General features: G+C 53.3%; 1 long non-coding RNA gene across 1 annotated transcript; it reads right to left on the bottom strand.

The window, feature by feature from the left end:
• Positions 1-4243: 4243 nt before the first annotated feature.
• On the bottom strand, positions 4244-13340 carry LOC129043910 (uncharacterized). Its single transcript, XR_008504564.2, has 4 exons — positions 13171-13340; positions 11136-11268; positions 8405-8912; positions 4244-4408 (listed from the first exon to the last, which is right to left on the bottom strand). It is a non-coding gene; the product is annotated as an uncharacterized LOC129043910 (long non-coding RNA).
• Positions 13341-17398: the final 4058 nt, after the last annotated feature.

Genomic DNA, 17398 nt, shown 5'->3' with positions numbered 1-17398 from the left:
CCTAACCCATCCCTGCCAGTGCCTTCCATTCAGCATGTCAAACAGACAAGGGCAATCCAAATCATTGCCTTATTGGCTGTTCTGGGCATCAGCTCAGGCATCGGTTTAAGAGCTGGGGGATTAGCCACTTCAGTCTCAAATTTTAAGGCTCTCTCCACAGACCTACAAGAATCCTCAGAAGATATAGCCAAGGGCCTTGTAAGAATTCAAGACCACCTAGACTCCCTAGCCGGAGTAGTCCTCCAAAACCGGAGAGGACTCGACCTTCTTACAACAGAGAAGGGAGGTCTCTGCCTCTCTCTAGGGGAAGAATGCTGCTTCTATCTCAACCAGCCAGGCTTGGTAAGGGATGCCGTCCAAAACTTAAGGAAAGAGCTCAAAGAATGAGGGAGCGACAAGAAAACCAAATCAGTTCCTGGTTAAATGTTCCTTACCAACAGGATCACTGCCATCTCACAAGCTGCCCCCCAATAACACCTGAAGACGGTGCTACTCCTCCAGTCAATCCAAAACCAGCAATCTCACGGCCCCCTTTCAGCAGGAAGTAGCCAGAAAAAGCACGCCAGCCCATCTCCCTATCTAACCATAGAGTCTGGATTGATAGGACAAGAGTGCTGCCATCTTAAAGAGACTCCACCATCTTTTTTTTTTTTTTTTTTTTGAGACTGAGTTTCACTCTTGTTGCCCAGGCTAGAGTGCAATGGTGCAATCTCTGCTCACCTCAACCTCCGCCTCCTGGGTTCAAGTGATTCTCCTGTCTCAGCCTCCCGAGTAGCTGGGATTACAGGCCAGTGCCACCATGCCCGGCTAATTTTGTATTTTTAGTAGAGACGGGATTTCTCCATGTTGGTCAGGCTGGTCTTGAACTCCCGACCTCAGGTGATCCGCCTGCCTTGGTCTCCCACAGTGCTGGGATTACAGGCGTGAGCCACTGCGCCCAGCCTCCACCATCTTAAAGTATCAAATTTCCATGTCTCAGAACTGTCTGCAAATGTCAGCCCCGCCCATAGCTTCAACAGAGCATAGGCCCTAACTGCAACAGAGCCTAACAAAGTCCCCATTCGTCATAACTACCCAGCCCTTCCCCAACTCCTTCCCAATAGGATCTTCTCTCAAAGCACGCTTCCCCCACCAGGCCCTTTAAAAAGCCTCGGGCTGTAAGAGTAGCTTGCTCCTGACCAGAGCCCTTCTCAGGTTTACTCTCAATAAATCCATCTCCACTGTAGAGCTGTCTTCTCCCCTCTTCTTTCCTTCATCTTTTTTTTTTTCCTTTTAAGACGGAGTTTCACTCTTGTTGCGCAGGCTGGACTCACTGCAACCTCTGCCTCCCAGGTTCAAGCGATTCTCCTGCTTCAGCCTCCCTAGTAGCTGGGATTATAGGTGTCTGCCACCACACCCAGCTAATTTTTTGTATTTAGTAGAGATGGGGTTTCACCATGTTGGCCAAGCTGGTCTCGAACTCTTGACAAGTGATCCACCCGCCTTGGCCTCCCCGTGTGCTGGGATTACAGGCGTGAGCCACTGCGCCCGGCCACTTTCCTTAATCTTTCTATCCCAACAAGATCAAACCTGGAACTCCATTCCACCTGGGAGGTGAGAGGCCCAGGTGCCGTCCGTTTGTCCAGCGTGAACGAGGGCTCAGTACGTTTAACATAACAGCAAATTGGCCTCAGGTCTCAAGGTGGGGTTCAATGTCAGCTCTCAGGAGCTGGTGTTCTGATGCGCACACAGCACATATAACTGGGCTGTACGCACACATACAAATCTGGGGCTAAACCTGCAGCCCTGGAAGGGGCCTTGTGCCTCCCTAGGAAGGCAGAGAGTGTGGGGAGGAGGGAAGAGGGGGGCAGGGGTTAGTCCTGGGGCAGGGAGGGCCGCAGTCTGAGTGGGTGGAACCAGATGTGAGCTTCATCCGCCTTCTCTCCTGCCAGCTCTAGCTCTTCTAGAGATCTGGGAGCTCAGCGTTCTCACCTCTGCCTCCCTGGGGGATTCTATCTGCAGCTCCTACCACCAACTCCCACTCCCCCACTCCTACCCAACTCCACTGCCAGGTTCAGCAGGCAGAGAGGAGAGGGGAGGCCGGATGGGGCACTCCCCCTGGGGGCAGCAGACGGGAGACCTGACCCACCTGGGCCCGGCTTCACAGCCGGTTTTCTCATCTTTCCTGGAGGGCTGGACTAACTCTCCTCCTTCCTTCCTGAGCACCTACTATGTACTGGCCCTGTGCTAATGCTGTGGATACCTCTGTGGACAGGATAGGCTCACTGTACAGTGAAACAGACATGAATCAAAGAGACACACAAATGTGTGCTGTGATGGCGAGACTACAGGCAGCTCAGTGTAAAGGCCCTAAACCAGCCACAGACATCAGGGAAGGCTTCTGGGAGAAAGTGACATGGCTGAGTTGAAAGCAAAGGTTAGGGCTAAGGAGAGTGAGTAGAGGGAGGGGAAGAGTAGGTGGCAGTGGGAACTGTGAGCTGGCTTGTATGAGGGGAGACAGAAGAAGGGCTTGCTGTTGAGGGAAGGGCAGGTCAATGTGGCAGAGGCAAAGTGGTGGCAGAGGGTCTGCTAGGGCCCTGGTTAAGGTCTTGCAGGACCTGGGCGCCAGTAGAATCCAGACCACAGTGTCCCCATCCCCCAGTTGAGGAAACTCATAGGATGGGACCCAAAGAAGCAGGAGGGCCCGAACTCGGTGGCTCACGCCTGTAATCCCAGTACTTTGCGAGGCCAAGGTGGATGGATCACCTGAGGTCAGGAGTTCTAGACCAGCCTGGCCAACATGGCAAAAACCTGTCTCTACTAAAAATACAAAAATTAGCTGGGCATGGTGGTGTACACCTATAGTCCCAGCTACTCAGGAGGCTGAGACAGAAGAATCACTTGAACCCAGGAGGCGGAGGTTGCAGTGAGCCGAGATTGTGCCACTGCACTCCAGCCTGGGAGGTAAAGTGAGACTCTGTCCCCTCCCCTCCACCACCAAAAAAAAAAAAAAAAAAAAAAAAAAGCAGGAGGGCTTAGTTGGGGTTAGAAGAAAATCTCAACCTGGATTTCAGACCCCACCTTGAATGGACTGGCCAGAGACAGGAACAAAAACTGGAAGCTAGGCTCTGAAAAGGCCTGGTGGATGGGGCTGGCCCCAAGGTGGATGGGGAGTAGAAAGGGCCTGTGATCCACTTCCCTAGAATATCCTTTCTTCCCACTATCTTAGTAGAACTCCTATGCAACCTTCAGGACCCAATCTAAATGCTCCCTCTGCTGTAAAGACCTAACAGACCCTCCCAGGCTTTACCCCATCTCTGATTTCATTCACATTTCACCTGTGTCTTCTAAAACAGTAATCTTTCTTTATTCCTTCTTTTCCCCTTCTTCCCTCCCCTCCCCTCCCTCCTTCCCTTCTTTCCCTCTTCTCACTCTTTCTTCTCTTTCTTTCTCTCCTTCCTTGCTATGTCACCAGGCTGGAGTATAGTGGCACAATCATAGCTCACTGCAACCTCTGCCTCCCAGGCTCAAGAGATCCTCCCACCTCCGCCTCCTGAGCAGCTGGATTACAGGCCCGTGCCACCACGCCTGGCTAATTTTTGTATATTTTGTAGAGACAGGGTTTTGTCATGTTGCCCAGGCTGGTCTTGAACTCCTAGGCCCAAGCTATCTGCCTGCCTAGGCCTCCCAAAGTGCTGGGATTACAGGTGTGAGCCACCACACCCCACCCAAAACCGTGATCTCTCGTTGAACATCTACTATGTGTCAGGAACTTGCTGAGCACTTTGCCTCAGAGAGGGGAAGGGGAGTGGCTTGCCCAGGTCCCACACTGGTGGAGAGGCAGGGCCAGGCCAGGGGCCCAGGACCCCCGACTCTTGAGGCCTGTGCTCTGAATCACAGGGCTGAGCGGCCTCCTTCTGTGCTCCTTCATTCCCTTTGCAGGGACACTCTTCCCTGCTCTTCCCAGTTAGATGGTAGCTAGCTGCCTTCTTCTCCAAGAGTCCTCCCAGGGTCGGTCCATGCCTCTTCCACTCCCCACCACGTTCTAGCTCTTTTCATCTAGCCCATCGTTCATGGCTCTTTTCATAACCACCACGACTTCCTTCTTTGTTTACATGATTATCATCTCTCTCCCCAACTAGACTGTGATTCCCAGAGGGCAGGGGCTGTGCATGTTACCCACTGCTGTGCCTGTGTTAAAGAGGATTTGGTTGTGCTTCCAATAGGGCAGACTTCAAATAACACCGGTTTAAACAATCAAGGGTTTATTTCTTGCTCAAGTAAATCTAAGCAGTCCAGGGCTGGTAGGGGCTTCATGGCCCCTGGGGGCTCCAGCTCCTATTGCTTTGTTGCTCTGCTATTCTCAACACACGGCTTCGACCTCACAGTGCACAACAGCTGCTCCTGCTCCAGACTCCATGCTCACATTCTGGTCAGCAGAAAAGAGAAAGAAAGGAGAAAAAGGAGAAGGCATTGCCCCTGTCCTTTAAAGAAAACTCCCAGGAAGTGGTCCAAACCACTTCTCCTGGCATCTCATTGGCCAGAACTTGATCACATGGTCACATCTAGCAGCAAGGGATGCTGGGAAATGTAGTTTTAGGCCAGGTGGCCATACACCCAGCTAAGGATGGGGTGGGCTATTCTTATGGAAGAGGAGAGAAGAGACCCAGCAGCCTATGTCACAGTCCCCATCTCCTGGCTCATAATAATAATAGTAGTAGTAATAATAATAATAGCTGATATATATTTAGTACTTTACTTTGTAGTAACTCATTTAATCCTTGCAATAACACTCAAGGTGGGGAAATGGAGGAACGGTATTGGTTAAATCACCTACCCAAGGCCACCCAGCTGGTAAATAGCAGAGCTAGGATTTCAATCTAGGGCCACCTGGTTCCAGAGCTGACACTTCTTAACTTCTCCACTGTCCCTGTTTAATCACTATAGAGTGGATGACTCAACCTACTGAATTTGCTCTTATCTGTATGGGCCCCTTAAAGGGGCTGGGCACACAACAATGTAGGTTCCTCACCCTGCCCCTTGGGCTGGCTCAGGGCCTGAGCTGTGGCCTCCAAGGCTGAGCCTGGCCTGATCCAAGAGGACTTAGAGAGGCCAGCTCCTTGGGGGCGGGGATTTTGCTCCTGAGAGGGGAAGGAAGGGCAGGGACATCTATGATGGAGGGTTCCAGAGAACCAGTGGGGAGAAGGGACATGGAGGCAACCTCTGACCTCCTTCCAAAACTGAAACTGAGTCAGTGTGAAACGAGGACCTTTCCAGGGCAGAGCAGAGCCTGGGGTGGCCCCGCCAAGACTCCTGGGGTGCCCTGATCTTAGTGGAGGTGAAGGGATGGAACTCCTGGGGTGCCCTGATCTTAGTGGAGGTGAAGGGATGGAACTCCTGGGGTTCCCTGATCATAGTGGAGGTGAAGGGATGGAACTCCTGGGGTGCCCTGATCTTAGTGGAGGTGAAGGGATGGACAGGCTCTTGTGGGGTCCCAGAGAAGCCCAGGGATGTAGCCTGCCCAGCGTGTCTCTAGCTCTCTCCCTTGGGCAGTGGCTGCTTCCTCCTGGGGACATTTTCCTACTCAATCTGGGTTTCGTGCAGAAAGAGGAGGTCACAGGGACTCTGGAAAGACCTGGCTTCCAATCTGTGGTACTGTCCTCTAGGGATAGAGACCTCAGACAATCAGAGGGTACCACTCTCTCCTCCACCCAGCCCTGCCTTGGGCACCAGGTTATCCACCTGTCAGGCCCCTGCAGGCTTCCCCGCTGTGCCTGGGAAGCCCAAGGCTCCTGGTTCTTGTCCACATAGCCAAGGTCCCCAGTGCCTTTCTCTGCAGTGGGTGGTTGTGACCTTTTCTGTGCTGTGGGCCGCTGTGGCATCTGGTGACACCTTCATGCCCTGTCTTCTTTGTACATGCATAACAAATACGTAGGATTACACAGGAAACCAAGTCACTGGAAATATGGCTATCAAGATATTTTTAAAAACCACATTTAAAAACCACATTTAAAAACCACATTTGTGGCAAGGTGTGGTGGCTCACGCCTGTAATCCCAGCACTTTGGGAGGCTGAGGCGGCCGGATCACCTGAGGTCAGGAGTTCCAGACCAGCCTGGCCAACATGGTGAAACCCCGTCTCTACTAAAAATACAAAAATTAGCGGAGCGTGGTGGCATGAACCTGTAATCCCAGCTATTCAGGAGGCAGAGGCAGGAGAATCGCTTGAACCTGAGAGGAGGTGACTGCAGTGAGCTGAGATCGCACCACTGCACTCCAGCCTGGGTGACAGAGTGAGACTCTATCTAAAAAATAAAAGAAAAGAAAAAATAAATCACATTTATGATGTGATAATAAATGTGCCTCTTTACTAAGCATTAGCAAGATGTGGCGGCGGGTCCGTAACGGAGTGATGAGCGAGATTTTGAGAAATCTGCACCAGCTTTGATGTGATCGGAAGACAGCTGTGATTTCTGTTGGTAACGGTGCCACAGGTACTGCTGACTTCTGGCTTTGCTGGGTATGATCATCATGGAAGGAAATACTACACTGTAGTTGGATGTTAGAGAAAATGGAGATGGGATTTTTTTTTTCTCCATCTAAGTTCATGAATGTCCTGAGTTCTACTCATGGCATACCCCAGGTGAGGGACCTCTGTTCTGCTCCCATAATTGGGGTGCAGACACTATGCCCAGCAAGCAGGGAGTTCTGGGGTTGCAGAGAAGGGAGGTTGGGGAGGGGTTGGGGAAGAGCCGATCGCTAAGGGGGAGGAGTTCTGGACTGCAGAATCGTGTGACCCCAGCAACTGAAGAATTGTGGAAATTGAGGGAGAGGGAGAAATTAACTAGCTTGCTGATTTCCCCAGCCTGGGTTCCTGGGCTGTAGAGTCCCTAACAGCAGAGGGAGGTGAGAAAGAGGGCAGATAGGGAGTGCATCAGCTGCAACTAGATGCAGCTGGGGAGAGTGTGTTGGTCACCTCTTGCTGGATCGTGCTGTGGTAATGAACAACCTCCATGTCTCAGTGCCTTGGAACCACAAAGATCTTTTTGCTTGTGTTGAGTGTCAGCTGAGCTGCAAGTGAGCAGCAGCTCTCCTTCGCATCCCCTTCTCTCCAGGACCCAGGCAGGGCCATGGCTGTCTTTATGGTACCATGGAAGCCCCATGAAGGCCCATGTCTGCTTAGCACAAGGTTTGTCCCTGGCATCCCTGCCTCTTCTAAATATGCAGGACATGCTCAACATGTTGCACTGACCCACAGGACCCAGGAGGGAGGCTTTGAGGGTATCCCCATCTTCCTAACAGACCCCTGAGGCTCAGAGAGGGAGCAAGAGTCCTTCTGCACTGCCCAGCAGAGCAGGTACAGGGCAGGGCAGGGCTTCCCTGCTCCAAGCTCCCTGGACATGCCCTTGGTCCCAGGCCCTGGAGTCCCCTCCCCTTCCCCCCCAGAAGGGAGGTCCAGAGCCTAGTGCCGCCCAACTAATCAGCTCCTAGGACCATTCCCCAAACCAGGAGGTACCGATCCCTAGGAGAATCTGCAGAATCTGTAGGGACTTAGGGGTCCCCGTCAGAGCAAGCTTCAGCTCTCCCTTAGGCCAGCTCTTACTTCTGGCAAAGGAGCAGGACCACAGGCCTGGGACGACAGAGCCCAGCACCCTTGGAAGCATCTTTATTTATTTATTTATTTATTTATTTATTTATTTATTTATTTATTTATTTTTGAGATCAGGTCTCACACTGTTTCCCAGGCTGGAGTGCAGTGGAGCAGTCATGGCTGACTGCAGCTTTAACCTCCCAGCCTCAAGGCCTCAAGTGATCTTCTCGCTTCAAAATAGTTGGGGACTACAGGTGTGCGCCACCACATCCAGCTAATTTTTTTATTTTTTGTAGAGATGGGGTTTGCCCATCACTGTCCAAGCTGGTTTCAAACTCCTGGGCTCAAGCGGTTCTCTTGTCTTGGTCTCCCAAAGGGCTCGGATCACAGGCATGAGCCACCATGCCCAGCCATTTTTTTTTTTCTTTGAGCCTCAGGAACATCTTGATGCCTTCCCAGGAAACCTGGACAGGGTCTCCCTATTCTCTGGGCAGCAGTGATAGGCCCCATCCTTGTCCTGGGCAATGGAGGGCCATGGAGGAGGGAGTCTTCACATTCAGGCTGGGGAGGATGGCCCCTTTTTAGCCACAAAAGTGGATCCTTATAACAGAGAGGTAGGAAGGTCAGAGCGAGAGAGAGGAGCCAGAAGATGCTACATGCCTGGCTTTGAAGGAGGATGAGGCCACAAGCCAAGGAACGCAGGTAGCCTCTAGAAGCTGGAAGTGCAAGGAAATGGATTTCCCTAGGGCCTCTGGAAGCAACACGGCCCCACTGACATCTTGACTCTTACTCCAGACTGTAAGAGAGTAAATCTGTGTTGTTTAAGCCACTGACCTTGTGATCAGTTGTTATTACAGCAAGAGGAAATGGATGCAGGGTGTTGCTCCAGCTCTTCTCCCAGTTCCCAGCCAGCTCTGATGTTCCAGAAAGAAAATAGATGCTCTGTGTGGCCCTGCTTTGTAAATGATTAAAGGGCTGAGGGGCGGTGGGGGGAGCTTCTTAAGGCCACCAGGTCACATGGAGCCCATGGCTGGGACTTTCCATCTGTGGTTTCTCCAGGAAATGAAACCCGCCTGTTTGCTGGGTGTGGCCTACAGGGCAAGCAGGAGGCTCAGGGTTCCAAATGAAAGGGAAAAATGTCCTTAGAAAGTAGCGTTGCTGGGTTTCTCTGGGTCAGGCTGTCTCTGCCACTGTCCCTCTTCACCAGGAGGTCTCAGAGCCCAGCGGTGACAAGCTCAGGATGGACTCCAGTTGTCCTGGGTGCCAATTCTCAGTTCTGCTGAGTTGTCCTTTGTGTGACTTGGGCAAGTCCCTCCACCTCTCCCAACCTCAGCTTCCTCCTCTGTAAAATGGAGATAATAGGATGAGCTTACCTGGAGGACCCAATGGGATGCCATGTTTGTGAAGAGCTCAGCTCAGGGCTGGGTGCTCAGGTGCACCCCTGTGGGTGTCTGGGTGTGCAGGTATGCATGTACGCAGGTGTGCTTGTATACAGGTATGTGTGTACAGGTACAGGTTGCAGGCATGTGTGTACAAGAAGGCACATGACGTATGCGTGTGCAGGTATATCTGCAGCCCAGATGAGCATTCTGAAATTCACCTTTGCCATGTTACTCCCCTGCTCAGAGCCCCCCCATTGCTCCAGGGAGAAGTTGAAATCTTCACCATGGCCAGCACGACCCTGCCTGGCCCGGCACCTGCCAGCCTCTCGGCCTCATCCCCCCAACTCCCCAGTTTGTACCATGTGACCTAGGCCTGCCATCCTCCTATCCATTCCTTAAGCGGGCCATGTTTCATGGCAGTCCAGGCCTTCACCCATGCCATTTCTTCTGGAACACTTGTCCTCAGTCCTCCTTCCTGACTAGCTCCTACTCAGTCTTTGAGTCTATCACCTCTTCCAGGTAGCCTCCCCTGGCTGCTACCCCACCTGAGTGATTGCCCCTCCCCTTTGACCCCATGGCATCACCATCCCCCATTTGCTCCCCAGTCTCAGCACTAGCTACGTCTACAATAATCACTCATGACATCTCTCTTCACTCTGAGGCCATGTGCCCCCTGTCCCCAGTGCCCAACATGGGGCCTAGCCTGGAGTAGAGGCTGAGAACACTTGTTGAATGAACGAATGAATGGATGAATGCACACATCTGGATGCATGAGCAAGGAGGCTGTCAGTGCAGAAGGGGTCTGCAGCACGTGTGCAAAGGTGATGTGGGGAGACATAAGATTTGGCCAAGACTGTGCCTTGGAGAGGGGCTGGAGAAAGGGGGATGGACAGGGTGCCTACTCCCCATCCAGACCCCTTTTCCCTGTGGAGACTGTGGACTTACTGAGGTTGCCTTGTTGTTGGGGGAGAGGGAGGATAGAGAGAGTAGAGGGTGAGAGGGGAGGTGGACGCCAGCAGTGCCAATACATTCTGCTTCATCTTCCCTTCCTTACCTCTCTGTGCCTTTCATCTGCCCAGCCTGGGCCCTTCCACTGGATGGGGAAGGGACAGAACTTCCCGGGGTCACCAGCCCAGTGGCCCTTCTGGTGTCCCTAGCCCCCATCCCCTTAGCTCGTTCCTTGGGTCCCTGGTCAGGCCAGGAGGAGATCAGAACAGAGGTCCTGGGGGAGGAGGGGAATGAGGGCCTGGCCTGGCCTCGGAACCCAGACGGCCGCCCTGCCCCTTACTCATGCCTGGGGTGAGGCAGCCCATGACTGTGTGGCCTGGAGCGGGTCGCTTCCCCTCCCTGACCCTAATCCTGTCATCTGTAAAATGGCATAGCAGCCCTTCTGAGCAGCCTTGCAGCAATTAACAAGCTCCTGCTTACAGAAGGCTCGACACAATATCTGGCGCTGGAAAATGCTCAGTAAGTAGAATTTTGTCATCATCATTATCATCTCTTTCCTCTCTCCCACCTCCCTCCCGCCTTTCTTCCTCCCCTCCTTCCGGCATTCAGACCATGCAATTTGTTCCTAGTGCACCCCTAGTAGGGCAGGACAGGTCTCTCACTCATCTTCATATCCCCTGCCCCTGGCACAGTGCCTGGGCACGTAGTAGGTGCTCAATAAATGTTTATTGGGGCCAGGCATGGTGGCTTAGCCTATAATCCCAGCACTTTGGGAGGCCGAGGCGGGTGGATCACCTGAAGTTGGGAGTTTGAGAACAGCCTGACCAACATGGAGAAACCCCATCTCTACTAAAAATACAAAATTAGCTGGGTGTGGTGGCGCATGCTTGTAATCCCAGCTACTCAGGAGGCTGAGGCAAGAGAATCGCTTGAACCTGGGAGGCGGAGGTTGTGGTGAGCCGAGATCGCGCCATTGAATTCTAGCCTGGGCAACAGGAGCAAAATTCTGTCTCAAAATAATAATAATAATAAATAAATAATAAATATTTGTGGAATGAATATTTTTTGCCCACTGAGGGGCAACGCACTTCCTCTCTCTGGTCTCTGGTTTCCTCATCTTAAAATGAGTCCATAAACCAAGAATTTCCAAGGTTCCTCCAGTTTTGAAATAAGGACTGAATGTTACAGTCACTGCTGTGCTGGAGTCTTTGGTCTTTTTTCTTTAATATTCTTACCAGCTAATATGTCCCCGAGGCCTCTTGCCCGTGCGTGGGACCAGCCTCTTGATTTTCTGCCGGCCTCCGTGCTTTGACTCCTATTCTCCATCACGCAGCAGCTGGTGTAGGGGCTTCTGAGCACAAACCTGTGCTGGATAAAGACAAACGTCTTCATCATGGCCTTAGGGCCTTGCACGGCCCAGCCCTTGGGAGCCTTTCCAGCCTCATCTGGAAGACTCACCTCCCCCCAGGTCACTGGGCTCCACCTCGCAGGCCTTCTCTGCTCCTTTACTTCCCGGGTCCCTCCCTGCACAAGCCCTTTGCACATGCTGTTCCCCTCAAGCTGCAATGCTGTTCCCTTTTTCTTCACCCAGGCAACTCCCACTCATTCTCCAGATCTAGGCCCTGGCGCCAATCCCTCTAGGAAGCCTTCCCCAGCTTTCCTCTAGACTGGCTCCAATCACCCCTTTATTGACTGCCTAAGCCTCTCCCAGCGTCTGTCACGGGCAGGAAGTTACATCCGCTTGTGAAGAATTGCACGTATTTCCTCGGCTAGACCATGCACTCCGGCCTGGCTTGGCTCTCAGCGCCGAGGCTCCAGCTGGCAAGGAGCCTGGCCCACGACACGTGCAGTTGCTCCCGTCCCCTCCCCACGCGGTGGGAGTCTCTGAGGGTCTCTGCGGGGGGCCCGGATGCCTGAGGAGCCAGGCAGCCGCACAGGAGCCCCCAGGGCGGCAGGAAGGGCAGGGTGACCCCCGACTGCACATGCCAGCCCCCACCCCACACTGCCGTCTGCTCTCAGGGGAGGACCTGCGTTAGCTGCGACATTTTGGGATCAGTCTCATTCTCTGAGTTAGGCCGCTCCTGGAGACGGGCTGGCCCCGAGACCCCGGCCAAATCCCAGCCCCACCGAGGGCTGTGGCGCCTCCTTGAGCAGCACCTGTCCCCGCTCCAGGCCTTGGTGCGGCACAGGAGGAGGTCGCCCACCTGGGCAGGGTCAGATGGGGGCACGAAGGTCCCCAGGGGAGCCCCCAAAGCCGCTGTGCGGCAGCAGACATTCAGGACGGCAGGAGGGAGAGCCTCGGGTGGCTGCTGGAAAGGGGTGAGCACAGAGTGTGAGTGTGTGAGAAGTGTGTGTATGAGGAGTGTGTGTGAGAAGTGTGTGTGTGAGGAGTGTGTGTGTGAGGAGTATGTGTGAGAAGTGCGTGTGTGTGAGGAGTGTGTGTGTGAGGTGTGTGTGAGGAGTGTGTGTGTGAAGAGTGTGTGTGCATGAGGAGTGTGTGTGAGGAGGGCGTGTGTGTGAGAAGTGTGTGTGAGGAGTGTGTGTGTGAGGAGTGTGTGTGCGTGAGGAGTGTGTGTGAGGAGGGCGTGTGTGTGAGGAGTGTGTGTGCGTGAGGAGTGTGTGTGAGGAGGGCGTGTGTGTGAGAAGTGTGTGTGAGGAGTGTGTGTGTGTGAGGAGTGTGTGACTGTGTGTGAGAGTGCGTGTGAGGAGTGTGTGTGTGTGTGTGAGTGCATGTGAGGTGTGTGTGCGAGCAGTGCGTGTGTAAGGAGTGTGTGAGGAGTGTGTGTCAGTGTGAGTGACTGTGTGAGTTTGCAAGTGTGTGTGTGTGTGTGTGTGTGTGTACACGTGTGCAGCTGGCAGAAGAGCCTTCAGTGGAGGGCCAGGAGGAAAGGAGCTGGAGAAAGGCAGCCCTCCCGCAATGCTGAAGCCAGCAGCTCAGAGGCAGGGACTCAGAGGCAGGGACTCAGAGGCAGGAACTCAGAGGCAGGGATGTGGAGCTGCCTCCAACAAGGCGAAGGAAGGAGCGGGGTGGCTGGAGGGAGAAGCCACCAAACGCAGGGGAGAAGACTGGGAGAATTCTGGACCTGAGCATCTGAAGACCCGCTTGGCCCTCTGGCAGCCCCATCGCCAACGACTTGCGCCCTGCTGCCCAAAGACTCGAGTTTGAATACGGGCTCTGCCTCTTACTAGCTGTGGGACCCTGGGTGAATCCTTTGCCTCTCAGAGCCTGGGTTTCTTGGCTTGTAAAATGGAGATGATAAGAGAACATACCTGCAGATTCGTTTCCTGGGGCTATCGGAGCAAGGTGCCATGGACAGGGTGCCCTAAACAACAGATACTTATTTGCTCACAGTTCTGGTGGCCAGAGCTTGAGATCAAAGTGTCAGCAGAGCTGGTTTCTCCTGAAGCCTCTCTCCTTGGCTTGCAGATGTCACATTCTCCCTGCGTCTTCACATGGCATATGTCTGTGTCCTAATTTCCTCTTCTTATAAGGACATCAGCTATGTCGGACTAGGGTGCACCCCGATGACCTCATTTTAACTTAATCACCTCTTTTAAACCCTTACTTAGTCTGTTTGGGCTGCTAAAACAAAATACCACAGACTGGGCGGCTTAAAAACAACAGAACTTTATTGCTCACAGTTCTGGAGGCTGGGAGGTCCAAGATCAAGGTGCCAGCAGATTGGTGCCTGATGAGGACTGTTTTGCTTCCTGGTTCATAGCTGGTGCCTTCTTGCTGTGTCCTCATGTGGTGGACTGGATAAGCAAGCTCCCTGGAGCCTCTTTTTATTTATTTTTTTGAGACGGAGTCTTACTCTGTCCCCAGGCTAGAGTGCAGTGGCGCAATCTTGGCTCACTGCAACCTCTGATGCCCTGGCTCAAGCAATTCTCCTGCCTCAGCCTCCCGAGTAGCTGGGATTACAGGCATGCGCCACCATGCCCAGCTCATTTTTGTATTTTTAGGAGAGACGGAGTTCCACCAAGTTGGCCAGGATGGTCTCGATCTCCTGACCTCATGATGTGCCCGCCTCAGCCTCCCAAAATGCTGGGATTACAGGCATGAGCCACCACACCCGGCCCCTGGAGCCTCTTTAATAAGGGCATTGATATGGTTGGGATATTTGTCCCACCAAAATCTCATGTTGAAATGTAACCCCTGGCCAGGCACGGTGGCTCACACCTGTAATCCCAGCAGTTTGGGAGGCCGAGGTGGTTAGATCATGTGAAGTCAGGAGTTCAAGATAAGCCTGGCCAACACAGTAAAACCACATCTCTACTAAAAATACAAAAAACTAGCCAGGCATAATGGCAGATGCCTGTAATCCCAGCTACTTGGGTGGCTGAGGCAGGAGAATCGCTTGAACCCAGGAGGTGGAGGTTGCAGTGAGCCAAGATCACGCCACTGCACTCCAGCCGGGGCAACAAGAGTGAAACTCCATCTCAAAAGAAAAAATAAAATGTAATCCCCAAAGTTGGAGATGGGGCCTGGTGGAAGGTGTTTGCTTGGCAGTGGATACCTCATGGCTTGGTGCTGTCTTCCTGATAGTGGTGGGTTCTCGTGGGATCTGGTTGTTTAAAAGTGTGTGGTACCTCCCCCTCAACTCTCCCTCCCGCTCTGGCCACGTGAGACACCTGTTGCCCCTTCACCTTCTGTCATGATTGGAAGCTTCCTGAGGCCTCCCCAGAAGCTGAGCAGATGCCAGCACCATGCTTCCTGTACAGCCTGCAGACCCGTGAGCCAATCAAACTTCTTTATAAATTAGCTGGTCTCAGGTGTTTCTTGACAGAAATTCAAAGACATTAATCTTATTCGTATGGGCAGAGCTCTCACCTCCCAAAAGCCACCACCTCATAATGTCATCACACTGGAAATTAGGTTTCAACCTGAATTTTGGTGGGATGCAAACATTCAGACCATAGTACCCTGTCTCCAAATACAGACACATTCTGAGGACCTTGGGGTTAGGACTTCAACATATGAATTTGGAAGAGCACAATTCAGCCTGTAACATCTGCTTTGGTTTGGTTTGGTTTGGTTTGGTTTGGTTTGGGCTCCCCTGCAAGTAGGCCTCAAAGGCTGTTGTACTTGTAGTTTGTTTGGGATGAATACTCCTAGGGGCAAGAGTGAGGCATGAGGAGTGGGGAAAGCAAAACAGGAACAGCAAGAAAACCAATGCAAAGGCCAGGCACGGCGGTTCACGCTTGTCATCCCAGCACTTTGGGAGGCTGAGGTGGGTAGATCACTTGGGATCAGGAGTTAGAGACCAGCCTGGCCAACATGGCACAACCCTGTCTCTACTAAAGATACAAAAATTACCAGCCTGGCGAACATGGTGAAACCCCGTCTCTACTAAAAATACAAAAATTAGCCAGGTGTGGTGGCGGGTGCCTGTGATCCCAGCTACTTGGGAGGCTGAGGCAGGAGAATCACTTGAACCAGGGAGGCGGAGGTTGCAGTGAGCCAAGATTGTGCCACTGCACTCCAGCCAGGGTGACAGAGCGAGACTCTGTCTCAAAAAAGAAAAAAAGAAAGGCTGGGCATGATGGCACGCACCCACCCGTAGTCCCAGCTACTCAGGAGGCTGAAGTGGGAGAATTGCTTGAACCTGGGAAGTGGAAGTTTCAGTGAGCCAAGATCGCACCACTACACTCCAGCCTGGGTGACAGAGCGAGACTCTGTCTCAAAAAAAAAAAAAAAAGAAAGAAAGCCAATGCAAACATGCATTGCTGAGTTCACCATTATGGAAGCTGGGGTGCCAGATCCTCCAGGATCATCGGAGCTGCCTTGCAAAATGCATCTCAGAACCATCTGCCCAGGGGAAGAAAGGAGGGAGCATTGGTTCCAGGGCTCTGCTGCCTTTGAGGAAGCATTGGCCTGTAGGGTGTTCACACCTTTGCACTTGCAGTTGAGCATGTGTAACTGCTGAGTGGGTTACTGTGGAGGGGCGGAGGCGGGGGGATCCCACACTGTGGCATCAGCAAAGCCCCGGGCTGGAAGCAAGAGGCAAGCACAGGGGCCTAGGGCGGGCCATTGTCAGCTTACAGCTGCATGGAGCTTGTCAAGGCCTGTGAGATCTGTTTACTGCAGCTGGGCCTGGATTAGGAGGTGAAGCCAAGAGGTCTGAAGCTGTTCAGGTGAGCTGCTCAACACAGTCCGCCCCTTGTAGCACTCAGCCCCGCCCCTGACCCCACTGGGTCCACCGTCAGAGTCCCCTTCGAGGTGCTGGTATCTGCAGTGCCTGCAAACAGCTCATGCTAGAGGGTTACCGAGAAGAGCTCAGAACCCACCTGAGTGGGAACCCCTTTCTTTGCATGTTGGTCCTGGTCCCTGGCACAAAGGCCCCAGTGTGACAGATGCAGTCACAGGTTTGAGTTCAGTGGGATCCACGCTGTGCCCAGTGGAGCCCTCCCCTACTTCCCGTCTCTCCTGCCTTCTCTCCCCTCTCCCTTGTCCCAGATAGCTGGGGCCTCTCATCTGACACACCTAAAGTTGCAGGGACAAGAAGCACAAATCCACAAGGAGGTCCCCGGGGGAATGGGGCGGGGGCAGGCAATCCTATTTCTACAATTTGTCCCTGGACCATGTGTTCCAGCTTCTGGGGACGTGGCACCTGTGACTGGTTGTTGGCTCTGTGCTTGGGGTGTTGCACAAGCTGGCCGCCCCTACATTCCATCAGGCCTGGGCTCCAGGGTGAGACCGGTGGGCACCACGCTCATGTGCCCACTGGGATCCTTCCTCACCATAAACTGTGTCCCTTGGTCCGGGGCATAGGTGGGCAGGATCCCACATCTCCAGATGGGGCATTCCGAGCTGCATTCTGGATGCAGTGGCAGCACGCAGATCTGTCAGGTGGCACAGAACTACTGCTGTGGCTGGATTCCGAGGTGAAGACGAGAAGAACGAGGGTTGTGGAATAGGGGGGTGCTGCTCACAGGGCTCAGTGTGCAGATACAGAGAAGGCTCAGCACAGGATCTGGCACAGTGGGTCTACCGAATTGCCACTATGCCCATTTTACAGATGGGAAGTCTGAGGCTCAGGGGAGGAGGCAGCTTGCCCAGGGGCCCAGTGCTAGCGGGCAGCAGAGCTGGGTTGGGGATCAGCCTTAAAAATCCTGTGCTTGTAGCTGTAAGGCTGTGCTCCCTGCCTCACTGCTGACCCAGTCAGTACACGTCTCTTTACAAAAGGAGTCTCCTTCTGTGCCTGCACTGGCCCAGGCAACGTCGAGGAGGCCAAGGTCACCCCGCATGGCCTTCTGGGGCAGCTCCTTCTCTGACCGACAGAGGCCTTTCTGAGATGGCTGGTGGCCAAAGCGACTAACTGAGGGGCAGGACAAGGGGACTCTGAGCCTCTTAGTCCCTACCCCACATTCCAGCTTCTATCCAGGATCCAAAAGTTTCTCCTGATGGGCACTCCTTCCCCTCCAGCTCAGACAAGTGGGCAGGGCTCTGGGGTCAGACAGACCTGAGCTCTGCCCTCTTCCCCCTCCTGGCTTGGGA

The sequence above is a fragment of the Pongo pygmaeus genome, chromosome 13 (assembly GCF_028885625.2).
Source record: "Pongo pygmaeus isolate AG05252 chromosome 13, NHGRI_mPonPyg2-v2.0_pri, whole genome shotgun sequence".
Classification (NCBI taxonomy): domain Eukaryota; kingdom Metazoa; phylum Chordata; class Mammalia; order Primates; family Hominidae; genus Pongo; species Pongo pygmaeus.
The sequence above is the reverse complement of the archived record's forward strand: the minus strand, read 5'-3'. Positions and strand labels throughout refer to the sequence as shown.